A 15,329-nucleotide genomic window follows, 5' to 3' on the forward strand; every position below is an offset into this window, starting at 1 on the left:
TCACGGCGTAAGTGACTAGAAGACGGATGGCTATCTTTGTCGCACTTTCAGCCAGCTCTCCAGCGTGTCAGGGTGCGTTCCTAATTGATCACAAGCGTGAAACGGTCTTTTCTGGTACCAGGCTCCCCCACCGCCCGAGGCGACTTCACCTGTTGCGGCTTGCTGAAATGGGTGCTGGTAGCATCGGTGGTGGTGACACCTTTATTGAAAAGTGACCCTTTCGGCCCAGGCGACGAGTGCTTGCTGTAGTTTCTGATGGGGCGCTCTGAGCAGCTGTCCCTGATTCCACGTCTGTTTAGAGAGCTTGCAGGAGCGACTTGGGAGGGCTTACACCCTCTCACCCCCAAAGAACGTGATTTTACGAAGCCAATTTTTTGATTGTGCAGTTTCGACATATTGGGCTCCATTGCGCGTATGTAATTATGACGGCCTATATTGGCAGCGGAATCCTCAGTCGTCTGACCCGGCGTCTACCGGGCCAGACGGCTGAGGATTCTGAAATTGGGACCCACTTGGGCTTTTGAGCGGTCAGAACAACCCACGTGAGGGAGGAAGTGTTTCGGTATCTAGATGGCCCGAGAAGAGATGTCGCCGCGCTCCCGGGCTATCCGGCTATGAAGCTGCTATTTATTCACTATAACACGAATTTGTGCCCGTCTGCAGCGCTAGATGACTTTTTTTTTCTTTCGCGAGTCTTGTGCTGAGGCGGAATCGGCGCTGTCTAGAAGACAGCCTCCTTCAGCAGCTCACATAGCAACCTACTCAGCAGAGCCGATCTTATGTGCAAAGTAAAGGTATACTTCTCAATTCACCGGTGTTCATAAGTGATTTGAGTGATTTGCCTAAACTATGCTATTTCTAGCATAGCTCATTTAGTTGTCACCAAGCATGTCGATTTCGGTGCCCAATGCTTGTTACTGTTGCTGTGAAATAGTGTACTTTTTATTGCTATTGATATGTGTAATTATGTCATTGTTACCAATTATGTACTTTGTAAGTCCCCCCCCCCCCTTCTGTGATGTCTTAATGGCGCTGAGGGTACTGTAATAAACAAATAAACTAAACGTTTCAATGCACTGCAACTTTATTTACACCATTATGCTGCACTTATAAATGTCTTTGCGGAGTACGAGCATCTTTGAAATGAAAAAGTATTCTAGTATCTGTATTGCAGTATCTGTATTCCGGAATACTTTTTTCATCATATTGCAAAAGTATCGTCGAAATATCCCGTTACGCTAAAGGCAAATGTATCTCAGTATCTGTATTTTAGGCTTCCGGTCCATGTATTTCGATATCTTTATTCCGGAATACTTTACCGAGTATCTCTGCCCAGCCCTGGCTACGGGCTTTCGCTGGTAATGTCACGAGTTTGATTCCAGGCCACGACGGCTGCATTTCGACGGCAGCGAAATGCAAAAAAAAAAATAAGACTAAGGAATGAAAATAAATAAATAAATAACTACATATAAAGAAATTAAAAAAATAAATGAAACGCTCGTGGGCTTACAGACAAAAGTGTGCTTTAAAGAAGCCTGGGAGGTCAAAACTAATCCGGAGGCCTCCGCTACGGCCTGCGTCCGCAATTATTTTATAAATTATTCAACTTCGTAAGCCAAGCAGGCGTGCGTCTTTCATTTATGAGCCGCACGCTCGTTTGCGTTGAGTTCACGACATTCGAAGCACGTGGAAGGCATAGCAGCAAGCAGCGCGAATCCGCGTCGTGTCTTGTGTATGCATCCCGCCTCGAGGCAGCCGACGTGCGTTGCACAATTCCATACACTGCGGAAGGAGATTGCGATCTCAGGTGGCGGTGGCTGGCCACTGCGCAGGAAGCGTGCCACAGAAACCCAGTGCACGGCCGCGGCCGGCCTTGATACGTCTTTGCGTGGCTTGGGCAACTTGGCAGACGAGAAGGCAGTGAACTCTTGCCAAACTTGAAACCAAAGCGAAGGCCCTCTAATGACAGGATCGAGGAGCGCACGCGCTGAATTAAAGAAAAAAAAAGTGAAATAAGCAAGCCCACAAACACAACACTTCAAGAGAAGCGTGTCGGGTTTTCCAAAGACGTTGAAAAGTTTGTGAAGTGGCATCCAAGTCGTGTTGCTCGCCCACGTCCTTGCTGTCATTTCCGGCATTGCGTCGAACGCGTACGGAGTGAGCTGCTGGCACGCACCTCACTGTTTTCAATTGGGAATTGTATTCGGATGTGAACACTTCGGAGCCGTAGGACGGAAGTGAGATCAAGCAACAGATTGAGGCGCTGACCGGCATACTGTGGAAGCGTAAAATAATAAACTGAATCAAACGTACTATGAGGGGGACAGGACGAGGACAGGAAGCGTTGAAAGTGACATGGTGGTCCCTGAGCTATACGCTGATACTTGAAGGGCACTGAAAAGGAAAGACAGGGAGGCTAACCACAGGAAATCTCCAGTTGGCTAGCCTGTGCTCGGAAAAGGGAAATGGAGTGTGAAAAGATTATAGAGGAGAACAGAGTCCCTAACGGCACTACTAAGTCATGACAATAGCAATTTCTCTCCCTCCCTCTGTCACTCGCTCTCAAGTGCACTGTTCTGCAGATTCACAGCCTGTCCCTAATTCGGTATTGCCGCATGCGATTGGTGACGCCAAGGTCTGGCTGGTCAGCTTTGTTGATGACGAAGGCGTGGCGCGGTTGTTCATATGGTTGGCGGGGCATATGGCTACAGGTGAACCAGCAAGGTGGAATTTTGGGCGAGTTGGTGGCTAATCATCACTAACTGTTTTTGAGGCAGCGTACAGAACAAGACAAAGCGGAGAAGAGCAGAAGGAAGTGAGACACTCGACGCGCTCGCAACTAATTTAGTTGCAAAAACACAGCAATTACTATTTATATAGAAGCGCATTCACGCGTCATGGATAGGCAAGAGATTTAGCGCAGTGTGCTCTAATCATTGCAACACGATCTAATCTTTAGTGCTCGTCCAAGAAAAGCGACCTCATGTCAGCTAATTAGAGTGGATATTTGGCTGATGTTGGTGTCTTTTGTTGATGGACAACTTCTGTGATTTCCGTGCTCAACTTATCATCACAGTAAGGAAGAACTGTATTTTGTCACTGAAACGCGGCAAGCACCCACATTGCGGACGACGCCGTTTGCTATAAACTATCTTACGGATGGGTTTCGGTGCCGCTATAATGAGATGTTGACCTTGCCGTTTTCTATTTGTAACAACTAAGTGAACAGTGCTACTGTAGATGTATACGCATGAAAAAGTTGGGTTGGTGCATTCGACGGTTCATGACCGTATCAATTCACGTCGCGATATACGAAAATAAAAAAAAGCATTTCTTGAACAGTGGCGGTGCCTATATGTCTTACTTAAAATCATGTATACAAGAATGTATGCAACCCCCGGTGACATTTTATATTTCAGTGACATTTCTTTCTTATCGAAACGACCGCCTGACCAATCAAGTTATAGAAGTCTTGGACTCTTGGTTTAACAAACGAAAACAGTTCCATCAATCAGACAGCTATTCTACTTAGCCATCATGACGTCGATCTCTTTTTTTTTTTTTTGGTAGAGCGGCCTCACGTGTGATAGTGCTGTAACGATTATAGCCCACCGTATCAGGCTGACGCCTGAGGGGTGCACGCGCGTATACCGTAGATATGAATTCGCTTTGTAGAATTGTACTTTCGAGTGCAGAGTGTGCCTTGCTTAGTTGTGTTTTTCTCCGCGTTGTCCTATTGCGTGCTCGGCTTCATACCCACATTAAGAAGCTGAACCAGAATGATGAGGAGTTAAGAAGCGCATAGTGATAAAACAGTGTATTATGTAGTGAGTATAAAATACGCATATCCATGAGAGCGAGGGAGATTTCAAAGCGCGTTGAATTCACTTGCTACACCGGTTTCCCCGCACTTCAAAAGAGTGAGAAAGCCCAAAGTGAAATAATGAAAACAGACGTTCGCGGCTTCACCCCTTCACCTATGAGCGCAGTGGCAGCCGTTGCGCAAGGGCCTGCAGATTGCACTGTACACCCCGTAGCTTCAGCGCGAGCATGCGAATGACGGAAGCCCATTGGCTGACCGACCCGGTGACCTCGTGCGGAAGTGAACGCGTGTTAGGTCGTCGCGGTGGTCAGTGCACGTTAGCGCCGCCAAATGGTTTCGCGTGACGGCGCAAATCGAAATCGAATCGCGTGAGCGGTCGTATAGCTGATAGCTCGGCTTTAGCAGCTCCGGGCAGCTTATCGTACGGCGAGTCATCGCGCGCGCTTTGGATTCGCGGCGTCACGCGAGGCCAGTGGCCTTCACGAGTCCGCGGAGGCCATCGATGATGAGGGAGGAACTCAGTGGCGGCAATCTTGTCTCGGCCAGTAAGTTTTCAGCGTTTGTGAAATCCAGTGCTGTTGCGAAGAGGTAGCCGGTGGTCAAGGGGTTATGATGTTTTGACATATTTTTTTTTTCATTTTTTATGCAAAAATAAAAATAAAACAACGTTGGAAACTTCGATTCAACCATTTCGGAAGTGAATCTACCGCAGGAACGATTTGTTTCGGATAACTTTAATCAATTTTTACGTGGTGCTACGATGGTAGTATGTTAGAAAGAGCTGCTTTAAGCAGGTGAGAATATTGTGACCTTATAGACACATTTCACATCACACACAGAGGGCCGAGTTTCACAGGTGGTCGCTCAGTGAAGTTGCTTTCGAGTACTGCAGGAGGGCTCATGTGGCTTTCCGGGCTGATGAATGGACAAATTTGTTATAATCGCCATTCAGAGATGTAACCCGAAGGCATGCACAGCAATAGAGAAAATGGAAAATGCAGTATGTTCCAACTAGCCCCCACTCAAGCTCTTCGGAAGAAAAAATGGCCCTGATTATTTATTACACCGACAATACCGTTTATTTTTTCTCAGCTCCCAAAAAGAATTATGCGAAAGAAATTTAACTCTCTACAGAATTATGTATGGTTTTTTGCTGATATATCTTTAGTTTATGCTTCCTGAAAGGTATACATGCTTAAAAACATTACTTATAACGAGATAACTTTGAACATGGCGCAATTGTTAGCACTTGGGAGAAAAGTTGTGTAAATTGCTTTATGGTGCCTCAGACATGCTGACCGATACTTCGATAAGGGACGCTGTGTTTGCTGAACGTGGTGTTTTCATCGTCGACTTAACAACGAGTTAGTGCTGTCTATAGAAGCAACACAACAAGGATGACCAGGCTGCCTTAGACAAATATAGATCCATCTATAGAAATGTCGACCAGCCTGTCTGAAGGCACCTAAACCCTAGCTGTCTATAAAACTTTTATTCCATAATTTGGGTATGATATTTTGCAAAAGTGAAGCAGCAGCAAGGGAACTGAGAAGCAAAACAAAGTCGAAAAATTCATCCTAATGCAGTGCATTTGCAATTAAAAATTGCTTAGCTATACGGTTCCCGATAGCGCAAGCTGTAGTCGTGCGCGAGCTGCGCTTGCTACATCGCAAGAAATGAAAACATCGAAACAACGAAAACAGGGTGGTCACGACAACCGCGCAAACAATAACAACGATGGCAACAGCGCCACCAACAACAGTGCTTCCTTGCAAGTGTGTAAGTATACGATGAGCTTAGCCCCATTCGGTAGAGCACGAAACCTGTCGTGAGGAAAGGCCTGCGAGAAATTTCGCGCCACGGAAAAACGCTGTACGGCGAACAGAATACCAAGTGTAACGGAGAAAACACCTGTCTTTCCTGCACGAGCACGGGTGAAAGCGGTCGGTGCTCCCTTGAAGAACGAAAGCAAAGCTTTTGCTTCCCATTTCTTCACTCGCTTACGCCGTGGTGCAAGGCGCCTCACGAGGCAGTTGCAGCGATCAATGCCAGCCGGGTTTTCGGGCGGTCAGAGGCGAAGTTGCATTGCTGCCATGAGCGGAGAGGGAAGGCGAAAGTACAAGTTTTGGATAAGTGAAGAAGTGATGCGGATAAACTGGCCTGGTTGGCATCTTTGTTACTTTCTTTTCTCCTCTGTAGACCATGGCAAAAAAATTTACTTCGGTGTATTGCGGGGGATTGACAAGAAACAAAGTTACCTTATCTCGTTTTTACCTCTATTAAAATTTTGTAACGAGTGAGGGGGAAATATTAATGTAGATAAGTTAATCTGAGGAAATAGAAGAGGAAAGCGAGAGAAAAACAAAGAATCAAAGAGCATGATATTACATAGGATGCCCCAGCTAACATTTTTCAAGGTGTTGTTTCTTTTATTATTTTCCTGTCTTTTTCTAGCTAGCTAAGGAACTGATGCCCACAAAACTTCGAAGATGCTTGAGCTTCGCCTTCAAGAACAGAACGAGATAGCGTAATCGGGCCTCGTGCGCATCGCCTTCGGAACTGCTAGCCTGACTTCGGTTCTCGGTGCATGCCTTAACCGTGCCGTGAGGAAACGAACGTCTGTGCGCGTAACACTGGCCGTTTCAAGCTATATCCTAGAATGCCTACTGCAAGTACAGTTGCTAAGTGCCCACTACGCCATACATTTTTCTTTTGCGGATCAGCGAAGGGCCCACTACGCGTCCGTATACGGCAACATGCGAAAACACAGGAAGTATTTCATACACAAGACGACGAACGTTGCAATCAAGAATGGCGAAATTGGCGATTGTTCAACGCACGTTTCTGAACTTTGTTTATGATCCTGCTGTATCTGTTTTGACTGCGTGCTTCCAGGGTAATACACTGATTCTCGTTATTTAATATAAAGCACGAGGGTAGTGACTAGCCCCTTAAAGTCGCTTTAAGCCCATTACGTGAATGAAGACGCAGAATTTCTCTACAATATGCTAAATGAAGTCAATGCATCAAAAATAGATGTCTCTCTGCAAACGACGTTTTTTCCCCCCTTTGTGCGAAATCGATGGTTCGATGATAATTCGTTTGGTCGGTAGGAGGCATAATGAAGAAAGGAAAACAAAAAAAAAACGCCGACCATAACGAAAAGGTTTACAACATTATGACGTTTCGGCTTCCCCACAGAAGCCTTGTAGGCGTTCTTTTTGTCTCTCTTTTTTTTCACCCTTTCTTTGTGCGTATGCAGGGTAAGGGGGAAGGGGATGCATTTTACAGAGCAGCCCCTAGGTATACGGCAACATGCCACAAGTGCCACATTTTTATAGAATCTTAGGGGTACACTAATCATGAAACTTGAAAAAAACAAAAACAAAAAGAAAACGCGCGAGAAACAAGAAGTATCTGCGCAGCAGTTAGAGACGCTACGAAGAGATGTTGACAAGGAGCAAGCATCAGAACTTTGGCGTGGTGTCATAAGATTGAGTACCTGGCACAGTAATCTCCACGCTGTACATTTATTTTGTAAACGCCATTACGCACCATGACAGGTCATAGTCCCTCCACGTACCCTCACACACTTTCAGAAGTCAAGAAATCATCGTCATGCGTATACTGTCTTTCTTTTTGTTTGTGGCATGCTTTTCGCTGTTAATACTGTTATGAAGTTATGGTTTCCGCGCAAGCAAAAATATTCTTTGCTTTTATAGCTGAAGGGTTATGGCCATCAAATGTGCGCGTGCCTTATCGAAGATAAGCGAAGGCTAGCGACTACTAGGTACCGTGATACATGAATACATTACAAATAACGGGTGGACTTGACCCGTGAGTTCAGATTTGGCTACCGATAAATATATATGCTCACAGCAACATTTGCCATTCGAATATGGCTTGTTTTTTCTGGCCACCAGTTCATCCTAATGGTTTATAGATTAACACAGAGCTTCGGCAGTCCGTGCTCTTTCTCCGTCACCGTCGAAAGTGACATCATGGCAATATAAGTTCTCAGAGTCCACTTCAAAAGAGACTGCCAAGATGAAAACGTTGCTTGGACTCTGATACCGGGCAGTTCACCAAAACACACTGAATTGCGCAAGCTAATATTTATAGACTCCGCAGGAGGCTACGTTAACATTCCAACGACGCAGACGTTGCGAATAGCTGTGCACCGAGCACTAACGGCCGTGAGCGACTCGGTACGCGCGTTTCACGTCTCGAAAGTCCTTGTGCACGGGGGCAAGGTGCCAGAAAGGTAAACGCGAACGTGAGGTCATCGGCACGCAATTTTTGGCATCGTAAAGCAGATAGAAGAGAGGCCAAGACGACACAGGAGTGTGCCTTTGCAGGACATCCAAAGAAAGCAGGATTAAGTTGAGAAGGAGTGATGGGTTATATGTAATGAGAAAGTGTTGAGCAGGCAATGTAGCCGACGTTTCGGCAAGAAGACTTTTCTTGGCCAGAACAGTTAAATTGTTGCCGTGGCGAAGACAAGTCATCTTGTCAAAACATTTGTTTTACCGACATTCCCTGTTCAAAGATTTCTCATCCTATTAACATTTATCTGTTTTTTTATTTGTTTAATCTGCGGAACAACGCATTAATATTAGGGTAACAAGTCAGTTCCGACCCCCATCTCCACATCGTCGTTCGGCTAAACCCGGCGGCATTTGGCGGAGAAAAAGACACGTCTCAGTATGGTTAAAGAAGAAGATTGTAACAGCAAACATGCAGAGTTCTGCAAGGAGCATTGACAGACATATTACTTTATTAAGTATCCTTGAGGCGCTAGATAACAAGAAATTTGCTTCCAACCGACCTCACGAATGGTCAATGTCCACAAGGAATGGCTAACCTGCTTGACCAAATTCAACGGCACCGGAATAGATTTTTTTAAGGCTCTTTCAGTTTCTCTTCTCGTGGAGAAGAGCGTGACACGAACTAAGGATGTGGAAAGAGAGAAGGACAGACACGGCGCTCACATTAAAAACTGGCATTTTTTTTTTGTTGGAATCACGCGCAAAACAATGCAAGTTCTTCTTTCTCCCTTTGCGTTTAATTTGTGTCGCGCTGTTCACCGCAACAAAACTTATTGCCCACGAGTTCAGCAAACAATTCGTCCGAACCATGTTTGCTCTATTTCATTTTCTCCTCCTCATCAGCATTCTCCAGTTGCCCATCAGAGGGATAGCGGTGGCCCAGCTCCCAAAGGTCAGAAAGATAAACGGCGAAAATAATTTGATAATGAAATGAATTGTTAGAAGATGCGACCCCAGTTTTTGCATTGTCAATGATTACAAAATGATCGAAACACTGAAAATTATATTATTTCAGCCAGAGGCGTAAGGCCTTGCTGAAAAAATACGTCTTTTCGTGGGAGGGGGTGTGGAGGGTTCCAGAACTTTTGATAACAACAATGTTGCCGTTACGAAATGCTATATCTAAACTACTTGCGTCATTCTAACGCATCCAGGGATCTTCGAGTAAACGTGATTTTGTCGTTTCACGTTGTCTTTGAGTTGTCGCTCTAACAGGAGTTTTTCAAAAGGTAGTGTCGATATGCTATTCATTATGAGAGTAAACTGACTGCTCAGGAGTATTTACTTATGGCACTGGCTGCGGTGGCACTCAATGCCAGTGGGGCGGGGGTCTCAGCATGCGCTCGAGCATGGGAGGGGTGCAGTTTGTGCCACGGAATTTCTATTTAGCCACTCCTCGAGGTTGACCCTGCACACGCCTCTCTGAAACCGCGAGCACACCCGACTCGGGCGAGGCGGCAAAACCTGCTTCTTACGAAGGAGAAGACACCCGCCTCGTAGGTCTAATACGGGAGCAACGAAGAATTCTCGCAGAACGCTAATCGGTTGATGCCACAATCGGAGCAACAGGGGGAAATGAGGCGAAGCCGTAGAGAGAGAAAAAAAAAACAGAAATTCAAACAAGGCCCCAAGGCGAAGGTAAAACGAAAGTGGAAGAAATAAACTGAACTAACTTTGGTATTGAGAGCCATATTTTTTTACCAGTAAATAACGCAAGCGACAAGAAAAATCACTGCCAGTGCACTTGTTCTCAACATCAAGAAGTTTTAAATGTACGTACATCAGGCGTCTTTGGTCGCCATTATGATAACAAACAAGCGTAGCCATAACCCTGCGTATTAAAAGATATGGGGCAAAATTCGCGCCCCCCTGTAGATTATTACGGGGGGGGGGGTGGGGTGCCCCCCGTCCCCCTCCCTCGGTGTACACGCCTCTGACTATTGGCAAATAGACGTCGGTCAGGTGCTTTTGGCCCACAAAAAACTTAGACCGCAAGGTTTTAAAGAAGACAGTTAAGTACACTATCAAGTGAATGTTAATGCGTAAGACCGTGCTATAGTGTTTCTTACACGCCTTAATACGTACAGTTGGCCACAAAGTAATACGGACCACGCCAGCGCATGGCGAAATTGCAATGTGCTATTCAGAGCATTGCTCTGGCGATTGCGCCGCCAGAGCTATGCCTTTGACAGCAGACAGTGCGCCACTAGACGGCGCGGAAGGCAATTTCGCCACGCGCGCGCGTGGTCCCCATTATTTTGTGGCCGACGCAGAAGTCCTTTAGTAATGGCCTGTCATCATCGCTGTTACAATGATCAATATCCCGATTGAAAGTAGCTGTTCTCACGGACAGCTCTTACAAAGTACCTGGTGAATAATGGCCCCAATTAAACGAACGGTGATTGGGGACGCCCACGTAGGAACCACGGCGAATATGAACATTTATTTTGTTTCCAGGTCACTTCAATGGCGACATGGTGTACCGCTACTTGCAGCCCAATAAATCGCTTTGTCCATTCACAGTTTGCAATTCCTTTTAATTTTTATTGACCTTGATATTGTTTTGCTTCCTGGTTTATATGTTATGAGCCTTACGTCTAGAGAAGTACCCCAACCATATGCAGGGCGGCGTTTTCTTGTTCGTGCTGTTTTTGCATGTGCACGCCACCGGCCACGCAATGGTTGTTCTTCATAAACACAAATATGTTAGAATACGGGCCAAGTAACTTCGTGTGCACAATACAATATTCACACTTTGGACTAGTGGGGGGCACAGCTGTGGAACACGGTTCATCAGGGCCAGAACGTCATTGTCAGGAAGGTCAGCTAGGAAGCCATGGCCAGCGCCGTCTTAGATTAAAGGACACTCCCTATCCAAATTATTCTTGAAAGGAAGTTGTTATTCTTCTTCGTATATAGCAACAGCCGTCCTTCCATAAAGATAACAATGACGTTACTCAGCGTATGGAAAAACTATATACATCAGTGTGATTGTCCTGCATAGGATGATGTAAGGTTTGGCCTCCGGGCGGCATTAAACCATTTTAATGATTAACAAGAAAACATTTACGGACAAGGGCCACGTGCTCCTGCAGTGTAAAAGGCCACGAAAGCGTTGACACGCCTTTTGAGACGCACCAACAACGCATGCGAACACGTTTGACGGAATGTATCTCAACGCTTCTTTTTGTGCGTGCGTTATTACGAAGCACGAACTTCTCTCTTCCTTCCGTTCATCTTTCGGTCCCTTTCCTCCCATGCATGGTAGCCAAGCGGCAAACCTCGCTACCTTTGCATTTTGTCTCTCTCTGTTTTTACACAGCACAAGTCAAATAGCGAATGTTCTTAGGGACGAAAACGCCGCTGTCAAATTGAGCTTCCTGGTGAGATATTCACGAATTCCTTCAAGCACTTGTTGAGCTGTACCCTAAACCACTCGGCAACCGATCGTCACACCGAACATACTATAGCAGAAGTACTCACACTGTAGCAATCAGCTCTTACAAATTAATATTTCTGCGGAGTAAACGTCGTGCTTCTAGACTCCTGACGTATACTAAAACGAAAAGAAAACGAAAGAGAAAATGGCGCAGGCCGCCCATTTCACTTCGAGTCCGCGAGACGCTTCGTTCATATGAGCGGTCTGGCTGCCTCTTCTCGCTGATGCTGTGCCCGCTTGTAATACCATCCCGCAACTATATTATTTATGAATCGCAACAAATCAAGCATACCAACTATATCGTGATAACGAGCTCGAAGGTAGTATTGTGTAAGAGTTTATGGCCTTCAATTTTATTCATTTCTTAACACTGCGCCGTACTGTGCAATACTGGCTACCATACTGGCTACCATTATTAATACTGACTTCCATATCGAAGACCTGGCACCATATCAACGAGTCGTAAAGGAAATAAAAAAGAACGAAGGAAAAAAAAAAGCGCAGTATTCACAAATATGGTCACATTTTCTTTTTGTTGTTGTTGTAGTTCTTGCACTCAGACGATACGCGAACGGCCTTTCCTGTCAAGTGTGTCTATTACAGCTCATCTATGCTTCGACGGTTCTTCACGTCGCGTGACTTTCGGTGCTTCCGTGTTGATGTATGTATAGACGCCGTATAACAATAAATTTTGGCGCACTCAATAAGCGCGCCGTTCATTTCTTTCTCCATCCCCCCTACCGCCTTTCCACGCGGCAAGAATAATGGATCGCCAACCGGCGCGATCCTCTCCACCTCGTGCAGCTGGTTTTCCTCGACCGTAGCGTCGTATTTTTTTTTAAATCCGCCTTAGCGACAGCGCTTCCCGTAGAGCAGCACCGGATGGACGAGCAGACGCGCGAGGCTTTTTGGAATCCCGCCGATAGGCGATAAGACATTTCAACCCGCGACCCCCGCAGCCGCATGGACGAAGCGGCTTCGAATATACCGGTTGGCACGACGAGGCCGACAATACTGCGGGGATCTCCGCGGGCTCCTTCGCGCAGCAGCCTCGCGTAACTTTCGAAGAGTCGAATGCGCCGCTAAAGCGACTCGGCGTTACGTGGCGCGAGGCATAATCCGCCGATAAGCTCCTGCATACGCCGGGCTTATATCCTTCAGCTTGCACGTACGCACGCATGCACGAACGAGCCGAAGAGTATAGAAAAAGGGGACAGCGAAAGGGGACCGGGTGAATTCCTATCGGCGGCCCATAAACGCTTGGAAAGGTGATTAATGAAGTGACACGCCTTTGCTTGCTACACGTCCAGCCCGTTACGCGTTACTTAAGCTCGCTTTTTACGTGCCCGCACGTACGTAATCGAATCGCGAGGCCTTTTTACTTTTACCGCGAGACTGCGAGGGACACACGTCCCGTCGGTCGAACACTTGAGATTGGTCTCGATCGGCCCCTTTCGAAGTGTACACCGAGGTGCGGCTACACAGTGGGTGTATTTTTTAATCTCCCGCGTTTCACGTCAGTCAAGAGGTGCGGCGGCCAGGCACGCGTCCTTGCGTTCAGCCTTCAATAAGGGCCCATTATACGCACGCGCACGCGTAACGCGGCCAGCTGTGTAAACTGACAGGTTACGAGATGTCGGTCGCCCTGCTACCTGCATAGGTAGTTCATAACGCGATAACTAGCCGAGGGCACGCGCGCGTGCAGCCGTGAGAACAGCACTAATAAACAGCGGCTGAAAAGCGAAATGTTTTTCGACGATTGGTTGCTTTATTTTTATTTCCTTATTCTTGACACGGTATGCTGTCTTAAATATAGACGACGTAACGACGCTGTTTCGTGACGTGGGGATTGTTAGCAGTACGTGTGTACAGTACAAAATTTCGTGTTCATTTTTCATCATCTTGTCATTGCGTGTTGACACTGTGCGGCGTCGAAATGCACAATCCTCGGCCTCGGTGGCAGACGAAAAAAAATTCTTATACGCTGTCTACCAGAGTGCCTCAGTAAGGCAAGCTGCTGGCAATAATGTATTGCGCTGCTCCGTATGAAGGAAACATAACATAAAACATGCTTTTTGTAGAAGCGACGCATCTACAAGAAGAATTGTTCCGCGAAATTCGCAATTGTGAGACAGGCCCGACATCTTTCTTTTCCCCCTCTATGCCGACTCTGTTGACATCTAATAAGGTATTCTTCTAATTAGTAACTATTTTTTCACTGCAGCTTGGTTCACCAAGCATAACAAGGCCGTTTTAGCGACGCCAACCATGCGTTCCGTACTATACGCACGTAGCGAAAGTTTGTGCGATTGCGTGACGTGAACGAAGCGTTAAACAACCAATGTAGCGTAAGCGTTACGCTGGGTGGTTACTGTCAACGGCTGTTTATTGACAATAAAGGCCGTTGATACAAGGAAATATCGAACCATTGATACGCGATACTTGGTATGTACCAATCAAGGCACAACATGAACAAAAGGTTAGCAACCGACGCATATTCTCTACCAAGCCACCTATTAGGACCTTTTTATTAACGGAAATCATGATTTGGTCTGCGTTAGGCGATCACTGTAGCTTATCCCGCAAACCACGTTGCACAATTGATGTTAATCATATGCTGGTTATTTTCCTACTAAAGCGCATCCTTTCTAGTCGGCTGATCATAATCATGCACGTTACTTTTATAATGCGACGTGCGTCCTTCGCGTTACAGTCGACTTTCCTTAGTGTTCAATACGTTTATAGGTGGCTCTATCGCTAACACGTGTAAGAGTCTTGCAGACTGTACTGCTTATTTTGTCTACGGATAAGGCCGGAAGAGTCGCCTTAAGAATAGCTCTTCTTCTCACATTCTTCAGTCACATCATTAATACGTCTTGATGAACTCACAACTGTCACATTAGACTACCATGGCTTGAATAAGACGAAGACTTCGACGCAGGTGATACTCACCAGTTACTTTCGACGGCGTCGACGTACGGAAAGACGAAACGAAAAAAATCCAGGAGGCCTCAGCGACGTCCGTCACTTGTGGACGGTACACACGCGCACCACAACACCGGTCGGTCCTTCTTCGCGTATGCTCGACAAACCGTGACGCTTCTTCGCAAGCGCAGCCGTCGTGTCGCGCGGCTCACCGCTTCGTGAAGCCCACTGCCTAGCGTACGCAGCGCCGAGCCTTTCGCCACTCTCTCCGCAAGGGACGTGAGGTAAGCTGAACAGAGAGAGAGAGAGAGAAGGGAGGGTTGTGGAGAGGAGGGTCGTGGCCGGTTGGCCAGCTGGCCGAGATAACGGTGGTGCCGAGAGGAGGCCCACCAAAACGGCTCTCAGTCGGGGAGAAAGTGTGCTCGGCAAGGAACCCGTTGGGCTTGTCCTCCACAGGTGGACAGGTGTACTGCGCCTCCTCTCCCACAGCCTCTCCCTCTCTCTCTCGGTAGAAACGGCGGGAATGACTTTCGGAATGCTCGAGCCGCGTTCCAGAGGCGAGTGAAAAGAAACACGCAGCGCCCGACGAGCTGCAAAACCTGCCGTTGACGGGAAGGATGCCGACGGGGTGGTAATCTGACGGGGGAGTCGGTCAACCTTTGCTCTCCGCCCTTTCAATTACTCTTTCGTAACTTCCCGGGCATTGTTTTTCTCGCCATATCCTCGATCGTTTATATTGTTTATATACACGCGTTTCGGCCGACAACCGCGAGCAGCTGGCTCGCAGGGACCGGCGCGATGGACCAGACAAGCG

At 46.8% G+C, this 15,329-nt stretch overlaps 1 protein-coding gene across 1 annotated transcript in view; it reads right to left on the reverse strand.

The window, feature by feature from the left end:
• LOC119395745 (serine/arginine repetitive matrix protein 1) overlaps window positions 1-14,608 on the reverse strand; it is a 70,686-nt gene extending 56,078 nt beyond the window's left edge. The window contains exon 1 of the mRNA XM_037662748.2: window positions 14,543-14,608. The gene's annotated coding sequence lies outside the window, so the exon portion shown is untranslated. The remainder of the gene's footprint in view (window positions 1-14,542) is intronic.
• Window positions 14,609-15,329: the final 721 nt, after the last annotated feature.

Source organism: Rhipicephalus sanguineus, chromosome 6 (genome assembly GCF_013339695.2).
Source record: "Rhipicephalus sanguineus isolate Rsan-2018 chromosome 6, BIME_Rsan_1.4, whole genome shotgun sequence".
Classification (NCBI taxonomy): domain Eukaryota; kingdom Metazoa; phylum Arthropoda; class Arachnida; order Ixodida; family Ixodidae; genus Rhipicephalus; species Rhipicephalus sanguineus.